We start from the raw sequence: 10,680 nt of genomic DNA on the forward strand, positions 1-10,680 counted from the left end.
TTCTCTATGTTCTGTGGTAAGAAAAATTCCCTCCACCTCCCCTCTTCTTCTGTTCCCTACTCTGGCCACTTACCTCTTTTCACCAGCCTATCACTTCCCCTGGATTCCAACCCCCTTCCCATTCTCCTGTGGCCCACTCTCCTCTCCTGCTCTTGACCTTTCCTCCCTATCGTATTCACCTGTTGTCTTCCAGCTTGCCTCCTACTCCTCCCCCTTCCCCCATCTCTTATTCTGGCATCTTCCCCCTTCCTTTCCAGCCCTGATGAAGGGTCTCAGCCTGAAACGACAAGTGTTTGTTCATTTTCTCAGACGCTGCCTGACCTGCTGAGTTCCTCCGGCATTTTGTGTGTGTAGCTGTGGGTTTCCAGCAACTGCAGATTTTCTCATGTTTGCTATCTAGCTATCTATTTATCATAGATGCCTAATGTAATTTTAATGTATTGTTACTGCAATGTTGTAACACACGTCAGTGATATTAAACGTGAACCTGATTCTCATTCTCGGGCCGGAAATCCACCGGAAGAGTTTCAGCTCACAGAACAGGCAGTGGGTGGAGCCCGGATGCTAAATTATGCAGATTTTCACTCCTGGTGTCAGTCGCAGCAAGAAGAGTAACTACAGGTTGTGTCTGACTGTGAAGTTTAGAATGGATGAGGAAAGATCGGTTGTAATTATCTTCCACCCCCTCTGTGATCCCTGTAAATAACCGAGGGAAGGAAGTGACCGCTCGCCGTGAGGTGAAAGTGTTTGTTTGTGGGTGGGGAGCAGCGTGGTGGGAGCTGGTAGTTAAGACTATACTTTTAAGGATCATTTCTATAGTCTGTGACTGAGAAATCGAGCACTAAAAAGTTTGGTCTCTGCAACCACGAGGAAGAGTTGTGGTGTTTCCTCCTGAGTGGGAAGCAGCTGGTGAGTGCTGTTTTCTACAGTGGCTCTCTGGTCTTGATGACTGTTCCCTTCTCCCCATTGTGGGGAGCTGTGGAGGGAGGAGACATTGTCTGAGTGGTTGTTCTTTATACTTTCAAAAGCAGAATTTAATAATGTATTTCTGGACTCTTTTAAAGGAAAGTCTGGCTGTTCCCGGGGACGCACACGGAGAACAGCATCCGGTGCTGCTGACCCCAAAGCCTTGACTTGGTTTTGGGAGAACAGGAAACACAGGGACACAAGGAATTCTGCAGATGCTGCAAATTCAAGCAACACACATCAAAGTTGCTGGTGAACGTAGCAGGCCAGGCAGCATCTTTAGGAAGAGGCGCAGGGACACAGGGACTTGGTCTTGGCAGAACAGGAACACAGAGACTTGGAAAACAAAGCCGGGACCCCTCCTTGCGAACAGGACTTAGGGCCAAGGCTCCAGAGTCAGGACTCTTCCTAGGGAGCAGGACATAGGGCCAGGACTTGTACACAGAACACAGAGAAAGAGATCTCCACTCAAGATAGCGGCAACCCGCCGGACCTACCTAGCAAATGCGTGGACACAGAGATGGGTCCCCACACAAGGTAGCGTCAAATGGCCGGACCTACCTAGCGAAGGGGTGGACACAAAGAGACAGTTCCTTATCTAGACACAGCAAGGCTCCGGTCTTGCTCCGGCGGTAGAACTTGACAGCGATACAGGTGAGGTTGTAGGCAAGACTTCAGGCCGAGGCTTCAGGCAAGAGGGGGAGGGGGGAAGGGGAGCCAATGAAGCTGAACCAAGGAGCTATTTATGTTGCCAGCCCAAAATGTGAATCAATGAATGGTTTTTGTAAATAATTTTATTTTGAAATATTTCTGAATAAAGTATATTTTTGGAAAAAAATGACCTGGGGGATCGGGGTCCTTAATTATGGAAGTCAACTTTTTGATGCCCCGCTCCATCAAGATGCGTTGGTTTGGCTAATTGTACAATCTCTTCAATCCTGTGTAGTAACCCCACTTCACAACCCCTCTCCCGTACCAGACGGTGATGCAGATGCAGCCTCTCAGAATGCTCTCCCCAGTACATCTGTAGAAATCTGACTGGAAAGTGTCATGGTTAAGGGTTGAAACAAACTGCCCCTGGCCAAAGTCTACCGTTACCTCATCAGGTAACTGAAGTCCTGTTCCCAAGGAGGGGTCCCAGCTTTGTGTTCCCGTTCTGCCAAGATCAAGTCCCTGTGTTTCCTGTTCTCCCAAGACCAAGTCAAGGCTTCGGGGTCTCGTCCCGGCCATGTGCCTCGTCCCATGCAGGAGTAGCCTTGTCTAGTTCTGTAGCCAAGCCTACCAGCACATGGACATGCCCGTAGCTGAATGCTGCCAGCGGCTGGCACATTCTCGCCTGCTAGTGTGCTAATGTTTCTATACAATGATTGGATGTATTAGAAGTCTGCTGTTACTGTGGTGAACTGTCTGAAAGGACGCTATTGTAACCGGAGAGCAGAGGTGGGGCTGGTCTCCACCAGCCCTCTCTCTCCTTGGAACCAAGTAAAATAAAGGTCCCAAAACGAGACTGCGAAGTCGACCATTCTTTTCACCTGACTAAGGTCAAATTTCCAGGAGAGTCTGGGATGTCCTCACTCTCTCAAAAACCTGGAATGGATCCAAGCAGGGCCATTCCACCTCAGTATTAGTCAGTAGATCCAATGCTTCATCCTTCTTGATCTCAACGTGGACCAGGTTATTAGTTTAGATTCAGATTCGTTTACTTATCACAAGCCAAGGATGTGCTGGGGGCAGCCGACAAGAGTCCCCACACTCTCCGGCACAACATAGCATTCCCAGAATGCTCAGCAGAACAACACCAGAAACGGTAACAACAGCAACAAGACAAATACCCACCCACCTGCTCACACACAGACACTCACACACACTCACAGAGTCACACACACACACACCTGCTCTCTCTCTCTCACACAGACACACACACACACTCTTTCTCACACAGACCCTTACACTCTCACACACACTCACACACAGACACACACACTCACAACCACGCACTAAACAGAAGTGAATACAGCGATCGTGTACCTGGGTCCATTGCCCATTCAGAGATCAGATTGCAGAGGGGAAGGAGCTGTTCTCGAGTCACTGAGTGTGGGCCTTCAGCCATCTGCACCTCCTTCTGGAAGGTAGCAAAGAGACCAGGACATGTCCTGGATTGGGTGGGCGGTCCCTAATGACGGATGCTGCCTTTTGCAGCATGGCCTTTTGAAAATGTTCTCGATGGTGTTGGGGGGGTTGTGCCCGTGATGGAACTGGGTGACTGTATTCACCCGATCAACGGCCTTGATAATTTTATTTGAGACGTAATATCACATGGAGCTTCCAAGTGTCTCCTGCTGTATCCTGGGGGAATGGGATGGAGACAATTTATTTGCTATCTTGCAGTTGCAAACTGAGAAAGTGACCGGGCCTGTATCCCTCGTTTCACCGGGTTGTTACCAATAGACTATTAATTACAGGTCAAACTGAGAAAGTGAGATGGCCTGTGTCCCTTGTTTCCCTGGATTGTTATCAATAGACTATTGTCACGTACCCTGTGACGGGTTAAAGAACCATCAGAAATAGAAAACACTTCGGAGTCTGGTATTGTTATTAACTAATATTATTTATTAGTAACTACGCAATACAGTAATATAAATTCAGATATATTAAACAGGTTAGCAAAGATTATATGTATATAAGTGTGGAAATATATGAGATACAGTCTTACGGTGATGGGTAAAGTTCAGTTCAGTTCGTGGTTTTGAGTCGAGTAGTGATGGAGAGAGAGAGAGAGAGATATTTGTAATCCAGGGTAAATGTCGAGAGAAGGTAGTTACATCGATATTCCACAGATTCCATGACAGCAACAGAAAATAATAATAGTAGTAGGTTTTATCTTCAAAGTGTTCCACTCCACACAGGAAGTATCACCGACAGTGATCTTCAATGAATACCCTTCCAACACAAGTGGTACCACACCCGAACTCAGCTACGGATCATCCCAAAGTGGTGGCCACAGGATACTCAAACAGAATCCACATATGGATTATCACCAACAGTAGCTTATCACTAAGGGGACCCTCTTCAAAGGAACCAACCCCAAACACACAACGTGATAGCCACTTACCCATTTCCATGACATACGAAATAATTCCAACACAGGGGTGTCTTTCTTCAGTGAACTACCACACCCAGACAAGGATAATCACACAAGTGGTATTCACAAAGGTACTCCCCTCAGCAGAGAACTCACTCCTGTGGATTAACTACGTGACAGTCACACTTTCGTATTCAAATGGAACTCAAACTCACCCTCACAGGCTACAGAGGAGAAAGTCCAAACAGTGACCTCTTTGCCTGTTTCTAGGTTTCTTCTGTCTCAAACCTTCTCTCCTCTCTTCTCTTCCTTTAAAGTTACCAAATGTGACCACAAAAAGGAGACTGTCTTCTGTGCTGGAGTTATCAACCCAGGCGAGGGTTGGGCACACTAATAACTCCCCACCGGTCACACCTTTTCCACACTGCGAAAGCCACTGATCAATCCTCCAAAAACCCACCTTTCTTTGGGCACAACAAAGCTCATCCAGTGTCCAAAGCCATGTGTCTGTGAGTCTATCAGCTGATTATATATATATATATATAATACTCAGCATGCTGAACACCAGCTGTCCATCAAGTAGCTCCTCCTTTCTCTCTCTGTAAGAACACAGAAGCTGGCAGTGTCCTTGCAAAAGTGTAAACATGCTGCAGAGAAACCATAACACCATCTCCAAGCAGTCTTCGCCTCTCTCTCTTAATAACAAGGTGTCTGTGTTGGACAGCTGTCTCTCTCTCTTTTTAAAGGTATAGTCCATAAAAAATATGACCCCTATGGGTACATAACACTATTTATTACAGTACAGACTCAGAAAGTGACAGGATCTGTATCCCTCACCTCTCTGGATTGTTACCAATAGACTATTTATTACAGTACAGACTCAGAAAGTGACAGGATCTGTATCCCTCACCTCTCTGGATTGTTACCAATAGACTATTTATTACAGTACAGACTCAGAAAGTGACAGGATCTGTATCCCTCACCTCTCTGGATTGTTACCAATAGACTATTTATTACAGTACAGACTCAGAAAGTGACAGGATCTGTATCCCTCACCTCTCTGGATTGTTACCAATAGACTATTTATTACAGTACAGAAGTGCACATTTAAGACGATTTATTTTGAGATACAGCTCGGTAACAGGTCTTTCCGGTTCAATGAGCTGCACCATCCCATTACACCCACATGAACAATTAATCTACACACCTATATTGTTGTTTACATTACTAGCTATCTATCTATTGACACTATCTATCTGTCTGTATGTCTGTCTGTCTGTCCATTCATCTATCCATCTCTTTGTCAATCTGTCTATCACTACATCTATCTAAACACAAGAGATTCTGCAGATGCGGCAAATGCAGAGACAAACACACAAAGTGCAGGAGGAACTCAGCTGTTCCGGCAGCATCCGTGGCAATGAACAAACAGATGACATTTCAGGCCGAGATCCTTCGCCAGGACTGGGAAGGAAGGGGGAAGAAGCTGGAATAAGACTGTGGGGGAGGGGAAGGAGGACAAGCTGGAAAGCTATAGGTGGAAAGGACAAAGGGATGACGAGGAAGGAATCTGATGGGAGAGGAGTGTGGACCGGGGGAGAAAGGGAGGGAGGTAGGTAAATAGATATCTACCTACCTCAGAGTCCGAATCAGGTTTAATATTACCTGTAATCCCATCCCATGAAATCTGTTGATTTGTGGCAGCAGAACATTGCAATACATAATGATAAAAACCGTAAAGTACAAAAAGGCAACCCTGGACGCTGGGTTCCAACGGCATGGACACCCCCAGACAGCGATCCCTGCTGACTCCCGCTCCGACCTGATTTCAGAATCAGAATCAGGTTTATTATCACTGGCATGTGACGTGAAATTTGTTAACTTAGCAGCGGCAGTTCAATGCAGTACATAATCTAGCAGAGAGAGAGAGAAAAAATAAGAAATAAAACATAATATATAAACAAGTAAATGAATGTATATTGAATAGATTTTTTAAAAATGTGGAAATGTGGAAACACTATATATTTAAAAAAGTCAGGTGGTGTTCAAAGCTTCAATGTCCATTTAGGAATCAGATGGCAGAGGGGAAGAAGCTGTTCCTGAATCGCTGAGTGTGTGCCTTCAGACTTCTCTGCCTCCTACCTGATGGTAACAGTGAGAAAAGGGCATGCCCTGGGTGAGATGCCCCCCAATTACAGATCTCACCGACTCTATCGCTGGCTCTGACAGTTCCAGACGCCTCCGGACCGGGTACAGCATTGTCACCAACTCCAGTTCCAATGACCCCAAGTGAATTTGGATTCCACCACTGCCATTGCTGGTTCCTGCGACACCAGACACATTCAAACTGCTAATTGCACAGTCTCTAACTCCATCTCCGGCCGGGACCTTGATCACTAACACTTCCAGGCTGAATGCTTTATGTGTTGCTGGCCCCCCAGTCTCACCTTTCCCCAACACCACTCTGCATTCCAGTCTCTCTCAGGTACCATCGCCAGCTCTTGGGTCCTCGGAGACCCCATCTTCCACTCAGCCCACCATCTCTGAACATCCCATCCCTCCCCTCTCCTCTGACACCACTAACTCTCTTCCCTGTTCTGATCCCAGCTCTCAGCCATGCCAGGTTTTTACCATCCCCTCTGACCTTCCCATCTCTGAGACAGAATGTTCTGTCCTCAGTAAGGACCTCACCTTTGTCCCCCTTCACCCACACCTCAGTGAGTTCCATGCCTGCCATGATATCGAGCTCTTCTTCCATCGCCCATCTCCGAGTCCATTTCTTTAACGAGGATTCCACACCCCGTGCTGATGACCCCCTCTCCCTTCTCCAACGCTCTTCTTCTTGGACATCTCACTCTCGTTCTCTGCCTCTCTGGATCTTTTCATCTTGAATTGCTGATGAGATATCAACCGGCTTACTCCTCACCCCTCATCAAAACTAACCCTCTCTGAATGCACTGTCCTCTACACTGTCCACGACAATCCCAATCTTAAGATCAGACCCGCAGAAGACCCTATTCTAGACCATCAGAAACTGTCTCTCACACCATCACTGATCTCACCAATTCTGGAGAACTCCCATCCATTGCCACCAGACTCCTAGTTTCCTTACCCCACACTGCTTGCTTCTACCTCCGACCCAAGGAGCCACACTTTGTATTCTAACCAGGTCGCCTCCAAATGATGGCACACATATCGACTTCACCTTCCAGTGAGGTTGGGGGGTGTTGTGGATAGTGTAGAGGGCTGTCAGAGTTTACAGCAGAACATTGATAGGATGTGTTACGTACCCCGTAACTGGGTTGCCAAACCAGCAGAAATGGATCACTCAGTTGGAGTCTGGATGACTCGAACTAAGAAAGTTTTATTAAAGAAATAAGCAACACAGTACTCTAATCAAAAGGATAATGAATACAACAGTTCAGCAATGATAAACACACGTACACAGAAACTAGGATAATAGGATCAATCAAGCTCTATCGTCGTCTAGGGGTAAATGACCAGTTTCAAAGTGACGCAAAGTTCAGTTCAGTTCAGTTCACAGTAATCACTGCCGTGGGAGAGAGAGAGAGAAAGCAAATGAATGTTCAAAACGGCTTCCACACAGACCTTCGATATTCCTCGCAGTCAGCTTTCGGGCGAGCCCTTTGTAATGTCTTCTGAGGTCACTGACTGTGACCCCTCCATTTTCAGATACGATCGTTCCTCTGCAGTGAACCTGGCACCCAGGCAAGGGTGGACACACACCAGGTTCCCGCTGATCGTACCTTTCCACCCTGTGCGTCTATGGCTTGGTTGTGCAACAGCCCTCCAAAAACTCCCACCGACTTGTGGGAGACGCACCGTTTCCAGGGTCTCATTACCTCGGGGTGTCGTGTGTGTCCTGCCTTAGCGAACCTGTCCCTTTTTATCCCCCTGCTGGGGTATCGCCTGTCCATCACTTCAAACAGTTCAGGGTTCAAAGAGGAGCCGGTCTTGACAATTCCCAGACCGCTGTCTCCTTCCATTAAGCTCTCCCGTCTTTTCATTAACATTTCCAAATGCTGCCCCATTGTCTTTACTTATCTCTCTCTCCTGAAGACAGGTGGCAGATCAACTGTTGATCCCACTGGTGATAGCACAGGACAGTCAATAACTTAGTCTATGTGTACTTTCGTCACAGATGCAAAACTGGGCTGAGATGTGGTGGATGGAGTTCACCCCAGATAAGTGTGAGATTCATTTTGTAGGTCAAATATGATGGCAGAATATAGTATTTATGGTAAGACTCTTGGCAGTGTGGAGGATCAGAGGGATCTTGGGGTCTGAGTTCACAGGACACTCAAAGCTGCTGCGCAGGTTGACTCTGTGGTTAAGAAGGCATATGGTGTATTGGCCTTCATCAACCATGGGATTGAGTTTAGGAGCCAAGAGGTAATGTTGCAGCTATATAGGACCCTGGTCAGACCCCATTTGGAGTACTGTGCTCAGTTCTGGTCGCCTCACTACAGGAAGAATGTGGAAACAATAGAAAGGGTGCAGAGGAGATTTACAAGGATGTTACCTGGATTGGGGAGCATGCCTTATGAGAATAGGTTGAGTGAACTCAGCCTTTTCTCCTTGGAGCGACGGAGGATGAGGGGTGACCTGATAGAGATGTATAAGATGATGAGAGGCATTGCTCATGTGGATAGTCAGAGGCTTTTTCCCGGAGCTGAAATGGCTAACATGAGAGGGCACAGTTATAAGGTGCTTGGAAGTAGGTACAGAGGAGATGTTAGGGGTAAGTTTCTTTACACAGAGAGTGGTGAGTGGATGGAATGGGCTGCCAGCCGCAGTGGTAGAGGCAGATACCATAGGGTCTTTTAAGAGACTCCTGGATAGATACATGGAGCGCTATGGTAACCCTAGGTAATTTCTAAGGTAAGGACATGTTCGGCACAGCATTGTGGGCCGAAGGGCCTGTATTGTGCTGTAGGTTTTCTGTGTTTCTATGTGCTCTATGTTCTATGTTAAAAAAATTCCCTCCACATTCCCTTATTCTGGCCTCTAACCTCTTTTCACCAGCCTATCACTTCCCCCTGGATTCCAACCTCCTTCCCTTTCTCCTGTGGCCCACTCTCCTCTCCTGTCCTTGACCTTTCCTCCATATCATATTCACCTGTTGTCTTCCAGCTTGCCTCCTACTCCTCCCCCCATCTCGTTATTCTGGCATCTTCCCCCTTCCTTTCCAGCCCTGGTGAAGGGTCTCAGCCTGAAACGACAAGTGTTTGTTCATTTTCTCAGATGCTGCCTGACCTGCTGAGTTCCTCCGGCATTTTGTGTGTGTAGCTGTGGGTTTCCAGCAACTGCAGATTTTCTCGTGTTTGCTATCTATTTATCATAGATGCCTAATGTAATTTTAATGTATTGTTACTGCAATGTTGTAACACACGTCAGTGATATTAAACGTGAACCTGATTCTCATTCTCGGGCCGGAGATCCACCGGAAGAGTTTCAGCTCACAGAACAGGCAGTGGGTGGAGCCCGGATGCTAAATTATGCAGATTTTCACTCCTGGTGTCAGTCGCAGCAAGAAGAGTAACTACAGGTTGTGTCTGACTGTGAAGTTTAGAATGGATGAGGAAAGATCGGTTGTAATTATCTTCCACCCCCTCTGTGATCCCTGTAAATAACCGAGGGAAGGAAGTGACCGCTCGCCGTGAGGTGAAAGTGTTTGTTTGTGGGTGGGGAGCAGCGCGGTGGGAGCTGGTAGTTAAGACTATACTTTTAAGGATCATTTCTATAGTCTGTGACTGAGAAATTGAGCACTAAAAAGTTTGGTCTCTGCAACCACGAGGAAGAGTTGTGGTGTTTCCTCCTGAGCAGGAAGCAGCTGGTGAGCGTTGTTTTCTACAGTGGCTCTCAGGTCTTGATGACTGTTCCCTTCTCCCCATTGTGGGGAGCTGTGGAGGGAGGAGACATTGTCTGAGTGGTTGTTCTTTATACTTTCAAAAACAGAATTCAATAATGTATTTCTGGACTCTTTTAAAGGAAAGTCTGGCTGTTCCCGGGGACGCACACGGAGAACAGCATCCGGTGCTGCTGACCCCAAAGCCTTGACTTGGTTTTGGGAGAACAGGAAACACAGGGACACAAGGAATTCTGCAGATGCTGCAAATTCAAGCAACACACATCAAAGTTGCTGGTGAACGTAGCAGGCCAGGCAGCATCTTTAGGAAGAGGCGCAGGGACACAGGGACTTGGTCTTGGCAGAACAGGAACACAGAGACTTGGAAAACAAAGCCGGGACCCCTCCTTGCGAACAGGACTTAGGGCCAGGGCTCCAGAGTCAGGACTCTTCCTAGGGAGCAGGACATAGGGCCAGGACTTGTACACAGAACACAGAGAAAGAGATCTCCACTCAAGATAGCGGCAACCCGCCGGACCTACCTAGCAAATGCGTGGACACAGAGATGGGTCCCCACACAAGGTAGCGTCAAATGGCCGGACCTACCTAGCGAAGGGGTGGACACAAAGAGACAGTTCCTTATCTAGACACAGCAAGGCTCCGGTCTTGCTCCGGCGGTAGAACTTGACAGCGATACAGGTGAGGTTGTAGGCAAGACTTCAGGCCGAGGCTTCAGGCAAGAGGGGGAGGGGGGGAAGGGGAG

General features: G+C 47.3%; 2 non-coding genes across 2 annotated transcripts; both read left to right on the forward strand.

Annotated features, from left to right (window-relative positions):
- The first annotated feature begins 788 nt into the window (after window positions 1-788).
- LOC140202376 (small nucleolar RNA U3) lies at window positions 789-1,007 on the forward strand. The gene has a single exon (XR_011887091.1). It is a non-coding gene; the product is annotated as a small nucleolar RNA U3 (small nucleolar RNA).
- Window positions 1,008-9,784: 8,777 nt separating this feature from the next.
- Window positions 9,785-10,003, forward strand: LOC140202373 (small nucleolar RNA U3). The gene has a single exon (XR_011887088.1). It is a non-coding gene; the product is annotated as a small nucleolar RNA U3 (small nucleolar RNA).
- The last annotated feature ends 677 nt before the right edge of the window (window positions 10,004-10,680 follow it).

The sequence above is a fragment of the Mobula birostris genome, chromosome 8 (assembly GCF_030028105.1).
Source record: "Mobula birostris isolate sMobBir1 chromosome 8, sMobBir1.hap1, whole genome shotgun sequence".
Taxonomy (NCBI): Eukaryota; Metazoa; Chordata; class Chondrichthyes; order Myliobatiformes; family Myliobatidae; genus Mobula; species Mobula birostris.